This window comes from Bombina bombina, chromosome 1 (genome assembly GCF_027579735.1).
Source record: "Bombina bombina isolate aBomBom1 chromosome 1, aBomBom1.pri, whole genome shotgun sequence".
Classification (NCBI taxonomy): Eukaryota; Metazoa; Chordata; class Amphibia; order Anura; family Bombinatoridae; genus Bombina; species Bombina bombina.
This window is the reverse complement of record NC_069499.1, coordinates 495,991,990-496,010,864: the sequence shown is the minus strand read 5'-3', so window position 1 is coordinate 496,010,864 and position 18,875 is coordinate 495,991,990. Positions and strand designations below refer to the sequence as shown.

The 18,875-nt window shown below is 37.7% G+C and overlaps 1 protein-coding gene across 4 annotated transcripts in view; it reads left to right on the top strand.

Annotated features, from left to right (window-relative positions):
• Positions 1-18,875, top strand: part of SLC39A10 (solute carrier family 39 member 10) — a 237,460-nt gene that overhangs the window by 35,798 nt on the left and 182,787 nt on the right. The window contains exon 1 of one of the 4 annotated variants that reach the window (XM_053698577.1): positions 10,623-10,671. The exons of the other annotated variants lie outside the window; for them this stretch is intronic. The gene's annotated coding sequence lies outside the window, so the exon portion shown is untranslated. Of the gene's footprint in view, positions 1-10,622; positions 10,672-18,875 lie in introns of those variants that run through there. 4 annotated transcript variants of the gene reach the window in all.

Sequence of the window (18,875 nt, the reverse complement as noted above, 5' to 3'; positions counted from 1 at the left end):
CAGGGTACGTCCTCTTAAAAAAGTCACTTAACGACCAAGGACGTACCCTGCACGTCCTCGGTTTGGTAAGCAGCTGGAAGCGATCCTGATCACTTCCAGCTGTTTTCCGGTTATTGCAGGATGCCTCGATATTGAGGTATCCTGCAATAACATTTTTTACCCCTCCGGTGCAGAGAGAGCCACTCTGTGGCCCTCTCTGCACCGGACATCGATGGCCGCATTCGTTGGTGGGTGGGAGCTGAAGTGGGAGGTGGTGTGGGCGGCCATCGATGGCTTCTTAGTCAGAGAGGGGGTGGCGGTATCGCCGGGGGCGCGCGCGTGCACGGGGGTGGCGGGCGGGCGGCGTGCACGGGGCGGCGGAGCGGGTGGGAACCGCTACACTACAGAAAAAAGTTACAAGTAAATTGTAAAAAAAATTAAAATAAACTTATTTTTTTAAAAGCATCTAAGGGATCAGGAAGGGGTGGGGGGTTGGTATTGGGGGGGGGGGGAAGCTACACTACAAAAAAGGGACATTTTTTTAATAACAGCATATTTTTCACTAAAATGGGTACTGGCAGACAGCTGTCAGTACCCAAGATGGCGCACATTAAGTCAGAGGGGGAGGGTTAGAGAGCTGTTTGGTGGGGGATCAGTGAGGTTGGGGGCTAAGGGGGATCCTACACATAAGCATATGTAAATATGCTAAAAAATGCCCCAAATTTCCTTTTATTTTAGTACTGGCAGAGTTTCTGCCAGTACTTAAGATGGCGGGGACATTTGTGGGGTAGGGGAGGGAAGAGAGATGTTTGGGAGGGATCAGGGGGTCTGATGTTTCAGGTGGGAGGCTGATCTCTACACTAAAGCTAAAATTAACCCTGCAAGCTCCCTACAAGCTACCTAATTAACCATAACCATTAACCATTAGCCATAATACACGTGTGATGCGCAGCGCCATTTAGCAGCATTCTAAGTACCAAAAAGCAACGCCAAAGCCATATATGTCTGCTATTTCTGAACAAAGGGGATCCCAGAGAAGCATTTACAACCATTTGTGCCATAATTGCACAAGCTGTTTCTAAATGATTTCAGTGAGAAACCTAAAATTGTGAAAAATTTTACGTTTTTTTAATTTGATCGCATTTGGCGGTGAAATGGTGGCATGAAATATACCAAAATGGGCCTAGATCAATACTTGGGGTTGTCTACTACACTAAAGCTAAAAATACCCCAAAAAGCTCCTTACATGCTTCCTAATTAACCCCTTCACTGCTGGGCATAATACACGTGTGGTGCGCAGTGGCATTTAGCGGCCTTCTAATTACCAAAAAGCAATGCCAAAGCCATATATGTCTATTTCTGAACAAAGGGGATCCCAGAGAAGAATTTACAACCATTTATGCCATAATTGCACAAGCAGTTTGTAAATAATTTCAGTGAGAAACTGAAAGTTTGTGAAAAAATTTGTGAAAAAGTGAACGATTTTTTGTATTTGATCGCATTTGGCGGTGAAATGGTGGCATGAAATATACCAAAATGGGCCTAGATCAATACTTTGGGATGTCTTCTAAAAAAAAATATATACATGTCAATGGATATTCAGGGATTCCTGAAAGATATCAGTGTCCCAATGTAACTAGCGCTAATTTTGAAAAAAAATGGTTTGAAAATAGCAAAGTGCTACTTGTATTTATGGCCCTATAAGTTACAAAACAAGCAAAGAAGATGTAAACATTGGGTATTTCTAAACTCAGTGAATACAGCGCCAACAAGAGGCCAAGGGATAAATATACTCACAGAGAGATAAAAGAAGATTATTTAATGAACCATGTTAAAAAGCATCAGTAATAAAAGACTATATATATAAAAAATTTAAAAAGCACATATAAATAAAATTACAAATACAGGAATATCTTACAGAAGCGGCTCAAAGGGCCAAAGCTGATAATTACAATAAAACCAGAGGTAATAACGGGTGATCAGTGTGAGTGGTACACTAGAATAAGAGTGTATACTAATAAAACAGAATTAGCCTAAGTACAACTGTAGCAAGTGCATCAAGCAAAAAACTAATAAACAATAATACAAACAATAGTTTTCAAAATTAGTGTTACAAAAATAGTGTTCCAAAAAATAGAAAAATGCACTGCAGTGCAAAAAAAGGGGGGTAGCAAAATAATTGTATAGATACAATCAAATAGTGAGTGAGTGCAAATGGATATAAAAATGCTAGCTACTTAATCCACTGAGGTTAAGATATAATTAAATAAAATACACAATATGCAATAACATAAAAAATAAAATACACAATATGCAATAACATAAAAAATAAAATATAAAATATAATCCAAAAAAGTGTTCAAAAAGTTGATCAACAAATGTTAGTGAAGAACAAAAATAAGTCAATCAAAAAAAAAAAAAAAAAAATGGGTGATGAAAAGCAAGGTGAAAGTGAGGAAATTGATTCCTTCTCCCTAGTCTTGAGACAGGCCCTTTTTTGAGGGCAGAAACGCGTTGACATATTGGGACACTTTTTAGGATACCATAGGAGCAGCTGACAGGTGCTAGGATCCAATCAGCTACTTCAGCAACCACACTCAGGAATTTGGATCTGTTAAAGTAACTAACATTGGAAGGAATCAATTTCCTCACTTTCACCTTGCTTTTCATCACCCATTTTTTCCATTTTTTTTTTGATTGACTTATTTTTGTTCTTCACTAACATTTGTTGATCAACTTTTTGAACACTTTTTTGGATTATATTTTATATTTTATTTTTTATGTTATTGCATATTGTGTATTTTATTTTTTATGTTATTGCATATTGTGTATTTTATTTAATTATATCTTAACCTCAGTGGATTAAGTAGCTAGCATTTGTATATCCATTTGCACTCACTCACTATTTGATTGTATCTATACAATTATTTTGCTACCCCCCTTTTTTTGCACTGCAGTGCATTTTTCTATTTTTTGGAACACTATTTTTGTAACACTAATTTTGAACACTATTGTTTGTATTATTGTTTATTAGTTTTTTGCTTGATGCACTTGCTACAGTTGTACTTAGGCTAATTCTGTTTTATTAGTATACACTCTTATTCTAGTGTACCACTCACACTGATCACCTGTTATTACCTCTGGTTTTATTGTAATTATCAGCTTTGGCCCTTTGAGCCGCTTCTGTAAGATATTCCTGTATTTGTAATTTTATTTATATGTGCTTTTTACATTTTTTATATATAGTCTTTTATTACTGATGCTTTTTAACATGGTTCATTAAATAATCTTCTTTTATTTCTCTGTGGGTATATTTATCCCTTGGCCTCTTGTTGGCGCTGTATTCACTTCTTACTACTTGTGCATATTTTTTGGAGGTTGGTTAGGATCTCTGTTTGGATACAGCTTGGGGATTACCTTAGCGCTTGTACACACACCCTTTTTCACTATTTCTAAACTCAGGACAAAATTTAGAAACTATTTAGCATGGGTGTTTTTTGGTGGTTGTAGATATGTAACAGATTTTGGGGTTCAAAGTTAGAAAAAGTGTGTTTTTTTTTTTTTCCATTTTTCCTCATATTTTATAAATTTTATAGTAAATGATAAGATATGATGAAAATAATGGTATTTTTAGAAAGTCCATTTAATGGCGAGAAAAACGGTATATAATATGTGTGGGTACAGTAAATGAGTAAGAGGAAAATTTCAGCTAAACACAAACACCGCAGAAATGTAAAAATAGCCTTCGTCCCAAACGGACAGAAAATGGAAAAGTGCTCTGGTCACTAAGGGGTTAAGGTATATTGGTAGTTTAGGGGGTGTTTTTTATTTTTTTTGGGGGGTTATTTTCATAGGGATTAGGTTTAAATTTTTTTAGTTTTGATAATTTGGTTTATTTCTGTTTTTAGATTATTTTTGTAATTTAATAGGTTTTATGGGGGTGTTAGCTTAGGGGGCTTACTAATTTAAATTCGTTATTTGCGTTGTGGGGGGTTGGTGGTTTAGGTGTTAATATTTTAATTGTTATTTGCGGATTAGGGGTTCATTTATTTTGCGGATGTGGGGGTTTGCGGTGTAGGTGTTATGCTTCATGCGTTTTTTGTTGTTTTTTTTATTTTTATTTAAAGGCTTCAGGTTTGCCTACGCTACCTCAGGTGGATTCGTTTGGCTGCCTTGCACAGCCATCATTCCTTTGAGGATGCGTGCGCAACTTGCGACACCAGATGCGTTACAAACGCGATTATAGTACAGATATATCTGAAATAGAAACTATTTTTAGATGAAAAAAAAAATTCATCAAACATTTTATTTTTAAAAATCCTATTTAAATAAAAAAATCTGCTTTTAATTTGAAAAAAATCTTTTTTTTTTTTTTTTTTTTTTTTTTTTTAATTATAATAATCGACCATGAGAACGTTATTCTTTGTTGAAAGCTTAACCTAGGTAGGTTCATATGCTAATTATTATTATTCTTTATTTATAAAGCGTCAACAGATTCCTCAGCGCTGCCCATGGGTACAAGGATAAAAGTACAACGGAGAAACAATACAATAAGAGACAACATTTTACAGACAAATACAAGGGGAGTTGAGGGCCTTATTCCCGTGGGAACTTACAATCTAGATGCTAATTGCTAAGCCCTTGAAGGCCGCCTCCCACCTCAGTGCATTTTGACAGTTTTTTCACATCGCTAATTCATGTGTGCCATATAGATAATGTGCTCACTCCCATGGAGTTATTTATGAGTCAGCACTGATTTGCTCAAATGCAAGTTTGTCAAAAGAACTGAGATAAGGGTGCAGTCTGCAGAGGCTTAGATACAAGATAATCACAGAGGTAAAAGTGTATTAATATAAAACAGTGTTGGTTATGCAAAACTGGGGAATGTTTAATAAAGGGATTATCTATTTTTAAACTAACATTTTTGGAGTAGACGGTCTCTTTAAGGGAACAAATTAAGAATTTATAAGGGACAAAGGTATAAATTCTATGTATAGTGGAAAAGTAAATAAAGGGACACACACACACACACACACGTATGTACACTCAAGTAAAAAAATAAGCTTTCATGATTTGGATAGAGCAGGTAAATTTGAAACAACTTTCCAATTTACTTCTATAAACAAAATGTACCCAGTCATTTTTTATTTATACTTTGTCACCAGCTCCTACTGAGCATTTACAAGAATTCACTAAATATACGTATATGCATTTGTGATTGGCTAATAGCTTTCACATGATTTAGGGGGAGTGGAAATAGACACAAGTTCTAAATTTGTCAGAAAAAAAATCTACTCCTTTCAAGTTCAGACTAAGTGTGATTGCGTGGTCTTGTTATCATGCATTTGTTTATGCATATATACTGTATTTACTGGTCCTGACATATGTATTTATTATAAAATGATTTCTCCATAGTTATTACCCAGTAATCTGTATATGATAGGCTAACTAAGAATAAAGATATGGGTAGGGTTGTCATTGTTTCGGAATTCAATAAGTCAGAGGATACAAATTTTTTTATTAGAAAACATTTGTTTATTTTGTGTGTGTCACCCAGGTGTTTTATCATTACAGACCATAACTATGCCTGTATACAGGAGAGGTATTAAGTTGAAAGACTAGTTAGAAAGAGATAATATTGGTAGAATTAAGGAAGGCCAGGGTTTTATCACTTAGAAGATCTGTGGGTGTTATCCTTGTTTAAGTTGTAACAACTGCATAATGTAGTGTAAGCTACTGCTTTGTGCTTCTTTATTACAACAATGAAACAGGCTGTTTCATATCTCCTTTAGCGTGCTTTTTTTTATTATTTAATTGTAGTAAGAGTTTAATTTCAGTCAGTAAACTGAATTGGCTGCTCTTGGACCTCATCTTGCACATTAGAACTTTAGAGGAAGATGTATAATAAAGTAAAATATAGAAACACTGTGGTGGGTAAACTGTACGGTCTATTAATTAGTAAGAGGTGTATATCCATAGAATGTTATGATTAAGCATCTATAAGCTTACTTTGGGATCAGCACGTACCTTTCTACATAATTTTTACAAAGTGAGCAGTATAGTTCTAGATGTTCTTAGGACTTTTAACCAAAATATCTTTTCAACTTGCTATTCATTTAATATGAGAGGACACCGGGCACCAAATAAAGAATCTATCACATGGCTATCATAGAGTCCAATATCTTGTTGAAAATATCTAACTCAGCACACAACAGCAGTAAGTCCAGATTACACCGTTCACTGCAAGCCCATAGACATGAATCCGGTAGAATAATATATCACCCCACTCCAGTCCCCCCCCCCTAGATTCAGTGTCCATGACTTTGTCTCTGACGGACAAGAGACGTCTGAAATTGGTTTCAGCTTGTTGAAACCTTCAGTCTCAATCATTCCCTTCGGTAGCCTTATGCATGGAAATTCTAGGTCTTATGACTGCTGCATCGGACGCGATCCCCTTTGCTCGTTTTCACATGCGACCTCTTCAGCTTTGTATGCTGAACCAGTGGTGCAGGGATTATACAAAGATATCACAGTTAATATCTTTAAATCCGATTGTACCACACTCTCTGACGTGGTGGACAGATCACCATCGTTTAGTTCAAGGGGCTTCTTTTGTTCTTCCAACCTGGACTGTGAGCTCAACAGATGCGAGTCTGACAGGTTGGGGAGCTGTATGGGGGTCTCTGACAGCGCAGGGGGTTTGGGAATCTCAGGAGGCGAGATTACCAATCAACATTTTGGAACTCCGTGCGATTTTCAGAGCTCTTTAGTCGTGGCCTCTTCTGAAGAGAGAATCGTTCATTTGTTTTCAGACGGACAATGTCACAACCGTGGCATATGTCAATCATCAAGGGGGGACTCACAGTCCTCTGGCTATGAAAGAAGTATCTCGGATACTTGTATGGGCGGAATCCAGCTCCTGTCTAATTTCTGCGGTTCACATCCCAGGTATAGACAATTGGGAAGCGGATTATCTCAGTCGCCAGACGTTACATCCGGGCGAATGGTCTCTTCACCCAGAGGTTTTTCTTCAGATTGTTCAAATCTGGGGACTTCCAGAAATAGATCTGATGGCCTCTCATCTAAACAAGAAACTTCCCAGGTATCTGTCCAGATCCAGGGATCCTCAGGCGGAGGCAGTGGATGCATTGTCATTTCCTTGGAAGTATCATCCTGCCTATATCTTTCCGCCTCTAGTTCTTCTTCCAAGAGTGATCTCCAAGATTCTAAAAGAGCGTTAGTTTGTTCTGCTGGTGGCTCCAGCATGGCCTCACAGGTTTTGGTATGCGGATCTTGTTCAAATGGCTACTTGCCAACCTTGGACTCTTCCGTTAAGACCAGATCTTCTATCTCAAGGCCCTTTTTTCCATCAGGATCTCAAATCATTAAATTTGAAGGTATGGAGATTGAACGCTTGATTCTCAGTCATAGAGGTTTCTCTGACTCCGTAATTAATACTATGTTACAGGCTCGTAAATCTGTGTCTAGGAAGATATATTATCGAGTCTGGAAGACTTACATTTCTTGGTGTTCTTCTCATCAATTTTCCTGGCATTCTTTTATAATTCCTAGAATTTTACAGTTTCTTCAGGATGGTCTGGATAAAGGTTTGTCTGCAAGTCCCTTGAAAGGACAAATTTCTGCTCTTTCTGTGCTATTTCACTGAAAGATTGCTAATCTTCCTGATATTCATTGTTTTGTACAGGCTTTGGTTCGTATAAAACCTGTCATTAAGTCAATCTCTCCTCCTTGGAGTTTGAATTTGGTTCTGGGGGCTTTACAAGCTCCTCCGTTTGAACCTATGCATTCTCTGGATATTAAATTACTTTCTTGGAAAGTGTTGTTCCTTTTGGCCATCTCAGAGTTTCTGAGTTATCTGCTCTTTCTTGTGAATCTCCTTTTCTGATTTTTCATCAGGATAAGGCGGTGTTGCGGACTTCATTTAAATTTTTACCTAAAGTTGTGAATTCTAACAACATTAGTAGAGAAATTGTGGTTCCTTGATTGTGTCCTAATCCTAAGAATTCTAAGGAAAGATTGTTACATTCTTTGGATGTAGTTAGAGCTTTGAAATATTATGTTGAAGCTAATAAAGATTTCCGAAAGACTTCTAGTCTATTTGTTATCTTTTCCGGTTCCAGGAAAGGTCAGAAGGCCTCTGCCATTTCTTTGGCGTCTTGGTTAAAGTCTTTGATTCATCATGCTTATGTCGAGTCAGGTAAAACTCCGCCTAAAAGGATTACAGCTCATTCTACTAGGTTAGTTTCTACTTCCTGGGCGTTTAGGAATGAAGCTTCGGTTGATCAGATTTTCAAAGCAGCAACTTGGTCTTCTTTGCATACTTTTACTAAATTCTACCATTTTGATGTGTTTTCTTCTTCTGAAGCAGTTTTTGGTAGAAAGGTACTTCAGGCAGCTGTTTCAGTTTGATTCTTCTGCTTATAATTTCAGTTTTTTTGATTATAAGATTAAAACTTTATTTTGGAGTGTGGATTATTTTTCAGCGGAATTGGCTGTCTTTATTTTATCCCTCCCTCTCTAGTGACTCTTGCGTTGAAGTTCCACATCTTGGGTATTTATTATCCCATACGTCACTAGCTCATGGACTCTTGCTAATTACATGAAAGAAAACATAATTTATGTAAGAACTCACCTGATAAATTCATTTCTTATATATTAGCAAGAGTCCATGAGGCCCACCCTTTTTTGTGGTGGTTATGATTTTTTTGTATAAAGCACAATTATTCCAATTCCTTATTTTTTATGCTTTCGCACTTTTTTCTTATCACCCCACTTCTTGGCTATTCATTAAACTGATTTGTGGGTGTGGTGAGGGGTGTATTTATAGGCATTTTGAGGTTTGGGACACTTTGCCCCTCCTGGTAGGATTGTATATCCCATACGTCACTAGCTCATGGACTCTTGCTAATATGAAAGAAATGAATTTATCAGGTAAGTTCTTGCATAAATTATGTTTTTTTTTATATATATATATATATATATATATAGTTTCTTTGTTTTTTTGTTTGTTTTTTTGCTCAATAAAGCACATTTTAAAAAAAAAAACTTCCAGAGTGCATGCCATGTGTAATTTGTTTATTTAAGGTCTTGTTTAAATATTGAAATTTGTTTTCCCTTTATGCTGAGACCAGTTAGGGGCAGTTATAAATAGGTCACTAAAGTGTGTGGAATTCATTGGTAGTCTACACCCTATTCAATTGTTAAACCATTTTGCATGAAGGTTTGGTCTAATCTTTTAACCCAATGGTTCTATGTCAAGCAGTACTTTGTCCTTTTGCGTACTGTTGACGTAGCACCTACGTCCAGCACAGAGGCTCATGTTGTGGTCCCTGCTGTCATCTAAGACAGTGGGAGCCACAACCAGGTGGCAGAAGGCATCTGCCTTAATATGGCTAAGGGAGGCCTTACCTTGTTAGGTTAACTGATCACCCCTTCACTGCTTGGAATTTCATAAGTGTGGTATGCAGCTGCAATTATTGGCCTTCTAATTGCCAAAAATCAATGGCAAAGCAATGTATATTTGCTGTTTTTCTAACAGATGGGACCCCAGAGAAGCGCTTACAACCATTTGTCTTATGACTGCTGTAATTGTTTGGGGTTTTCACTGAAATTATTTACAAAGTTGGAGGTTTTTTTTTTTTTTTTTTTTTTAATGTGATTATATTTGGCAGTGGCATGAAATATATCAAAATGGACCTAGATTAATACATTGGGTTGTCTACTTTACAATTATATATAGTTTTTCATAGGTAAATAAAAAAAAAAAAAAAAAAAAAGCCTATTTATGTTTTTAAATGGAGTTATTTAAAAAATGCTAAAAATGCTACCGTACTTTGGGTAAGCTTTTCTCTAAAGTTCCCTGTAGCATAGGGGTTATTCTATCTAAGCATAGGGTTTGGCTCTGAGTTTATTAAATGCATATATAACCAGTGATACGGTAGCATGATTGATATAGCAAATCTATAGCTGTATATAGAAACAGGAAGTGTTAAACACGTGTTAATTAACATCAGTCAGGGAACGTTGTGTAAACACACTGCTATATTTGATATCTTAAATGTTTCACTGATTTAGAGTAACAAGTGAATATCTAAATATGTCCCACACACCCACACCACCGGAAAACCAATTGACTCGCTGAAGGCTCAGATGATGGTTAGCGTTTGCTAATTAAAGTATGCACATTGTTTTTTAGGCATAATGGTATTGAACACTTAATAGACTGCAGTATAGTGTAAACTCATTTTTATTGCTATATTCAATTTATTTTGGTGGTCTGGAAACAAACCCATAACATATCCAAGGTATGTGCGTATGCATCCATTTATTTATATAGAGATAGATAAAATCTTGTGTAACTTGTTAATCGGAGTTGGGGAGAATATTTTTCAAAGAATTGGTAACTGAAACAATCCTAATTTGCTGAACTTTGAAAATCACATGAATAGTCATTTCTGTTGAAATAATCAGCTGCTTGTGTAAAAAAAATTTTTTTTGGCAACCTTAAAGGCTGTATTGTACATAACCTATTTTTCCTGAAAAAACAAACCCACCCCCACATCTAGTATTCTTATAAATCTATGTGATATGAGTCTATCTGCTGAATTAGCGATGGTGAATTTTTTGAGAAAACTGATTTGTCTGCATTGGAAAGAAAACTGCATCAATTAAGTAAGTGCCCCTATGATGAATTAAATATTCTTTAAGACCTGTTTCTCACATTTAGGGCTCATTCACACATTTTAGAAAAATATCTAATGATTTTTCCACAGAACTCACTATTAAAGTCTATGGGGACTTTTGCTGATAAATCAATTGATATGTTTTTGTAAAGGATTGTGATCAACCTCATAATTTGACACAATTTTTACAGGTTTTGTGGTGAGTGACATGAATTGCTGTGCTAAAGATTGAATAATGCTTTACAATATTGTGTTTTGAGCAATTTTGTGTTTGTTTTGTTCTTTCCACCAGTAAAGCAGACAGTCGACTTTTATCAACCAGTACAAAAACAATACTATAGTATTAGTTTCATATTTAAATTTAAAAAAAATAAAACTTCCTCAGTCAAAATGTATTTTATGTTCTGTTAATGTTAGATGATGTGTATTTGCTCATGTTAGATGACATTTGAGTGCCGTTTCTCTTTAAGACATTGAGTGGATTTGGGCTATGTTCGGTCTGCCCGGTTAAACATGTGTCACATTTTTCACTACTTGATCAGTATCAAAATAGTATTTGCACAATTTCTAGCATCTTGCAATATAAATTTGACAAATGAGGAAAACCATTGTTACTCAATGTTTTTGTGCTTATTTATCCATGGAGCAATTCACAAAGCTGAGGTTTCAAATGTTTTTTTATTTGGCTAATATTGCAAAACTTAGGTCCTGGATTTTAGTTTGATCATACTAAGCAGACGTAGTGAATCATCATGTGTCAATAAGTCTCAGGTTTGTGTTACTGTATCCCAGCACTAAGAACTGTGACATCAGGGCTGCGTGACATTCCTCTTATGGTGCATAAAATGGGTTATTCTGCTTTTATTCAACCAAATGCATATTTATTTGATTTAATGACCAAAAGGGAATGGGTCTCTGTGCTGTCAGCCCCTGTTTGTGATGATGTATCATTATGCCATGTTTTGTATAAGGCACATTTTACACAGACATAACTAATATTTGTTTATTAGTGATGTCCACATCTCTCTATAAGGTATTTGCATCTTGTGTTTTTTTCTCCCTAAATATTGCTAGCTGTCTAGTCTATATTAATATCATTAACTATATAAACTTTTATAGGACAATTCCTTTCTAGCTGGTTTTTCTCATCATCCTGGCATATATCCTCCTATGACTCCCTAACGGCACTTATATCTACAACATAAGTGCAGCAAGGGGAATTTAGCAAGAAAATGTTACATTGCATTGTAATTATATCTACACTTGCTTATATCACTGACATTTGATTTGTTTATATTAAAGGGGCATTATTAAACTGCTGGTTACAACTACAGTAAAACATATGAGGAGTACCACATATTCTTTAAATTTGGTGATCCAGAACGTATGCTCCCATGGATGTGCCTTATACAAAACATTCACCTTTCCACACCAGCTGCTACAGCTCTCTCCCGGCGTCTGGGTTTAACGCCTGGTCACATGTTTGTGTGCATTGCGTAAAGTCTGTTACAAGCTCTTGCTAGGATTCAACAAATATGCCAAGCCTCTTTCTCTTGCGTATTACCAAAAATGAAGAGTGATGTTTGCGGTGTATATAGCCCTGATAATAGCCGATTTGGCGAATCCCAGCAAGAGCTTGTAACCACCGACGACACACAACGCACACAAACATGTGACCCGGCGTTAAAACCAGACACCAGGAGAGAGTTGTAGCAGCTGGTGTGGAAAGGTGAAGCTCCGTGGTAAGTGTATGTAAGCCCATTAAGAAGCCATCACTGGGGTAGTCTTCAAAAAACTAAGTCCCTTGTCTGTTTTGGGAGCATACGCTCTGGATCACCAATTATAAAGGATATGCGGTATTTTATTTAGACATTGCTCCATTATGTTTTTTTATCATTGTATTGGGAGAGGTCCCATTAATTTTATTGTGCCATTATCCTATACTGATTATCATTTTTATGACATATTTACTACACCTTATATTGTATCTTAAAGGGACATTAAACCCAAAATTTTTATTTCATGATTCATATAGAGAATACAATTTTCAAAAAGTTTCCAATTTACTTCTATTAACAAAATGTTTGTCTCATGTTCTTTGTTAAAGCGATACCTAGGTAGGTAGCATGCACATGCTGGAAGCACTACAGGACAGGACATACTGCTGCCATCTAGTGTTACTGCTAATGTATAACGTTGTTGCAAAACTGCTTCTATATAGTGCTGCAGACACGTGCACACTCTTGAGCTTACATTTCTGCTTTACAAATAAGTAAAACAAGAAAATGAGGAAAATATGATAATAGAAGTAAATTAGAAAGTTGTTTAAAATGTTATGTTCTATCTAAATCATGAAAGAAAATATTGGGTTTTATGTCCCTTTAAGCTTTTTAGCGCACTGTCAGAGCATGCAATTTTCTCATTTACTTGTATTTTTTTCCCATTCTCTTGGTATCTTTATTTGAAAAAGCAGTTATGTAAGCTTAGGAGCCGGCCCAATTTTGGCTCCTCACCCTGGGTAGAGCTTGCTGATTGGTGACTATTTCTGTTAACTTTGTTTCCATTTTATTTTTTTTGGTGTCTCTTGTTAGAGTAATCCTAGTTGAGTTCAGGAGTTTTCACGTCTCTAGCCATCTGTTGTATGTATAACATTGCTATAAACGTTGTTACACTTTTTACATAGAGGGCTAAAGACGTGCATGCTCCTATCCGCCTAACTATATATTTTGCCCTTCTACAAAGGATATCAAGAGATCAAATTAATAGAAGTAAACTAGAAAGTTGTTTAAAGGGACAGTCTACACTAGAATTTTTGTTTTAAAAAGATAAATAATCCCTTTATTACCCATTCCCCAGTTTTACATAACCGACAGTTATATTAATACACTTTTTATCTCTGTGATTACTTTGTATCTAAGCCTCTGCAGACTGCCCCCTTATTTTAGTTCTTTTGACAGCGTTTTATCAAGCTTGCCCTGCAAGAGCTCTTTAAGCACCCTTTGCTGCTTGATTAATGGAGCCTTTTCTGTTAGAGGACACTGTTATAAAACCTCTTAATTGTTTTGTAAATGCAGATATTTAAAAGTTGCCTAAATGCTGCTAGCACATGCATACTGGAAATATTCATATTGCATAGGTGGGAGGGACATATTTTTCATATTACTTTACGCAATTTAAATAAAATAAAATTCATAAACAGTCATTGAGCTGCTTTGATTCAAACATCAGTTTGTCTAATCAGTTTCTTATATATTGATGACTCTTACTCAGAATTGATCCTTTGAGCATATTTAAAGCAATATTCTGTATGAAATTAACATTTCAGTCTGAGATTGGGTGAACAGTTGGTTTTATCTGTTCCACTGAGACTGGATAGCACAATATTGATCAATGCACGCATAGATTTACAATATATTTTACTTGTGAAATATTATTGCTGTTTATTATACCCAAATCACTTAATTAGTAAGTACATTTCAATTCTTTATTTTGCTAAGATATCACTTTATGTAATGTGAAGTAGAAATGTGGATAGGACGGCAAATAACTATTTTCATAATCTATTAATCGGCCAATTATTTTTCTTCTTAAACAGGAAGAGTCCACAGCTGTATTCATTACTTTTGGGAATTCAGAACTTGGCCACCAGGAGGAGACAGACACCCTAGTAAAAGGCTTCAAATACCTCCCCCACTTCCCTCATCCCCCAGTCATTCTTTGCCTTTCGTCACAGGAGGTTGGCAGAGAAGTGTCAGAAGTTTGAAGATAGTCTCTTATGGAGGGTAGTACTCTTCGAAATGGGACTGGAGTTTTTAAGTAATCCTGTCAACCTCTGTGAGAGCATGGATGAAGGTTAGAGTTTGCAGATGCAGGGAGAGTCTTTCTGAGAAACCATCCAGACTCATATTAACAGATCCTTGGCAATCAGTGTTAACGCGTTTCGCTGCCTGCTTTTATTCACTCAAATCCATGTCAGAAGCGAGGCTACTATCTGTCGCACTTGAAGGGCCGTGTTCCTGTTCCACGGCGTAGATTCCGGTAAGATTGTTTCAGTTTATTTCATTTGGTGAATGTAATGACTCCTTTTATCTTAAAATAGGAATCATGGGTTAATTTCTCCTGAGGGGGGTTATTGAACAGGGGAGACTTTAAAGGGACACTGAACCCACATTTTATTTCTTTCATGATTCAGATAGAGCATGCAAAAATAAGCAACTTTCTAATTTTACTCCTATTATCAATTTTTCTTCATTCTCTTGCTTTCTTTATTTGAAAAAGAAGACATCTAAGCTATTTTTTTGGTTCAGCACCATGGAAAGCACTTGTTTATTGGTGGGTGTGTTCACCAAAAATGGGCCGGCATCTAAACTTACATTCTTGCATTTCTAATAAAGATACCAAGAGAATGAAGAACATTTGATAATAGAAGTAAATTAGAAAGCTGCTTAAAATTGCATGCTCTATCTGAATAACGAAAGAAAAAAATTGGGTTCAGTGTCCCTTTAATCATGTTTATGTGGTTCTATCTGCTAATGTGTAGTAATACTTAGGCTCATGGCTTTTCAGAACATAACGGCCTTATTAATTGGCAAAATATCTTGAGATTTGCACACCATTTTGTGACTGGCACGGTGCACTTCGTAACTGTGTGCAGTTACGTTTTCCACTTCCGTATGCTGACACTGTGGCGATAGAGAGTCTGCTAGTGGGTTGTCTGGTTCACAGGAGGTGGTGATTGCCCCAGTCATTGAGGGTGTAAAAAGGGTGCCAGTTAGTGTTTGTCACTTTTGTAATCCCAAGTTTATGGAGGATTCTGATTTCTTAGACACGGATGTCTCCGATACGAAGAATGCGTCTTGTGATAAATATGAAATGGCCCGGGTTATCCATGCCCATCAGTTATCTTCTGATTGCCATTCTAGAGTACTCTCTTCTCCCAAATCAGGTACCTTAGGGTGCGTTGAGCCATCTGCCCCCGAGGATCCCATGTCCTTTGATGCGTGTGCCCCAGATCCTTCCTTTGCTACGCAAGCAGGTGTCCCTATGGCCTTTACTCCTTCTCCGGAAGGTGGCTTGTTTCCTCGAGAGGTTACGGCTCGGTTCCGCATGGCCATATCTATGGGCTGGCTCATTTATATCTCCCAAGTGAAATATTTTTAAGATGATGTCCGTGTTCTGTCAACCAGGGCCCGTCGGGTGTGGGATCGCCAGATTCAGTTTGGCCTCCTGGGGAAACATTGGCCCCTGAGGCTTCGAGTTCCCCAACCTCGGGGCCGCGGTAGTTTATCGATCCGGCGAGGAATAATTTTTCCTTCCATTATATACTGGCACGTCTTTGTGTCCTATTAAGGCATTTTTTGGCAGTGCTAGAGGATTTCAGTCCTACTGGACTGAGGGATCCAAGGTCTTAGATGCTGGATTAGACGTTTGGGGATGAAGCTTATCTCCTTGACGTCTCAGTGTTTTTTTTTTTTTTTATGTTTCGTTTCCAGTTCTGAGCTTGAGTGAATTGGGCCTCTGATCGGCTGGTCCTGTTGGCGTATCCATTCACCTTGGGCGTTCACCCACGGGTGCTGCCTTACTTTTATTTTGATCCGGACTAGGATGTGTTTGATTTTGTTTTTAATAAGCTGACGTCTGATATAATTTCCATTTTTTTTTTTTTTTTTTTTTTGGAACGTTCTTTCTCTGGAACCGATACTTGAGATTTTCTGGTCGCGTGGGCACTTCCTCGGAAGTTGCACACTTTTGATAAGAACAAAGTTATGGTTCTAGTTCATACTATTGAACCTTCGGGTCAATTTTTTTTCTTGGACCATAGACAGTTCTGGAGTGTCCTTGTACCAGGCAGGTACTGGTAGGGCGCCTTCTGGTGTTACTTGGATTCATGTCACCCTTGTGGTGCTGATTATCCTGTTGGATTCTGATTGTCACTTTGGCCTATTGATATGGACTCTGGGCTCGGATCCTACTACGAAGTAGGGGGCCTAGTGCGTAGATCTAGCCCTTCTGGAAGGAAGGTTGTAAGCTTGGCCATTTGCTTATGATGCGTGTCCGACTCTTTCAGACGTTGTGTTTCTTAATGGTCCCTGGGGACTCGAACCGTAGTTTTTCCATTCGTTTGGAGGTCTAGTATTTCGGGTGATGGATGATTTGCGTCTTCACTTGTGGTTTCTTCCGAAAGTTGACTCTTGTAGCCTAGGTGCTACCCTTCAACCTTATTGCTGATCTAGCCTTCGGGCTTGAGGGTAGGAGGTCTGAGGACCGTTACAGACTTTCGCCTTTTTGGGGTCAGGAAAATTACCATTTATCTTCACCAGCGTGTGGATCAGGTGGTTAAGCCAGTCTACAAAGGATTAACTTGCTATCCAGTGGTACTGGTTGCCAATTTCTTAAACTGGTCAGGAGTTTTTTCAGACTCTTGGGTTTGAGGCTGTTGCTAGGTACTTTAAATCTAAGGACTTTAGATGGTGGAAGGCTCTGTCTTGGGTGCGCTCCTAACCATAGGAGGCAGCTTATGGGTTCCTCAGGAGGTTAGATCTTTCGATATGTTCCATTTTCGAGGACTCTGGCTTGGGACCATATCTCTCTTGCCTGGAATGGGCATGGACGGTTCTGCTTAAACTTCCTGTCATGACTCATGGTAGCATGCCAGTTTTAGTAGCGGTCAGAGTTCTACTCGGGGGTTTTGCTTCCTTGTAGATCCGTCCTTTTCTTCCAGAGGTCTGGTACTCTTGTCTTCGGTATTAACTAGCCTTTTGGGCTAGGACCATTACCCTGGAGGGAAAGTCGGGGATCGGTCTGCTCTATGCAGTGTTGACCGTTTACTTTTATTTAAAAAAAAAAAAAAAATTTTTTTTTTAATGTAATGAGTAATAATAAAACAGAAAATATGTCCAGGCACGGAGCAGAAGTAATAGACACTTATACAATTCTCATATAGGAAGTAAACATGGGTTGAAACATTGGTGTACTAGTGTAGCAGTTATCACAATATCCAACCAGTAGAAGTGCTATGTATATGTATATATATCTATATCTATATCTCAATAAGAGCCAGTGTCATGGAATATAGCAAGTTCAATAGCAGGACAATAACAGTTGACATGAGTTATAGTACCACTTCCTAAACCATGAACATAAAATGTAAAACAATATATAGAAAACACGAGTGACTGGAGCATATAACAATGAAACCTCGATTTTATATCATATAACTAATGATCCCTACCCCGAGATGAGAGGTGCTCTATAAACTAAAAATGAGAGGTAGGGAGTTGGCTTTTGTCTGGCCTCACGTGGGCCTGAGTATATGGGGGGGGATTCAGCGGGCAAGAGCCGCTCGAAATAGGGGGGGAGAAGGGAGGGCAGAGCCAGTTAGGGAGCTGGAAGGGTAAAAACAGGGCCATTAAACTTAATAGTGTAAAGAGCTCTAATATGGAGATTAAATATCAGCAGTGCTGTGGTCAGTGACTATATGCAAAACCTAGCAAAAAAAAAGTCTTGGGTATGGACCAATGCATGGTCAGATCTGGTAACTGTAGTATATATAAAATAAATTTGGCTAATGATAATGGTTTAAATTAGGCATACACAAGCTGTACCTATATACTAGAAGTATCGTATGAGACTTGTTACTATACACAAGCTGTATCTATATACTAGAGGCACTATGTGAGACTTAATAAAAGTAAACGGTCAAGTATATTAACGAGTCTGTCCTCCTTTGGTGGAAGGACTATGGTTCCCATCTCTCTACTGGTGGCGTCTGCTGATGTGATGGTTCGCTCCTTGGAGCCGGTATTTTCTGGTCGGGAGCTGTCGTCAAAATGTTTTGCCGCTACTCGGGTTGAGTTCCACGTTGGCTTAAGGTCAGCTTTGCTGTCTGGAGATAGGTCATCGTGAGTTTATATTTGCAGGTGGCTCTGTGTTCTCTTGGAGAGCTCTTTTTAGCTGCTAGGACAGTTATTCTGTCTCTGTTTGTCTAGCCTGACGGACCGGTTTTAGACTGGACTATGATGCAATAGAGAATTTGCGGTTTTATGGAGCACCATATGTGGTATGGTGTGTCAGGAATATGAGGGTGGCCCTCTGGTCATCTTAGTGATTTTTCCTGAGTATGGACTTATTTTTCTGGTCCTTGTCCTTCTTGGGAGTCGTCTCCCTGGGCAGTGGTACTATGGCAACCTTGAG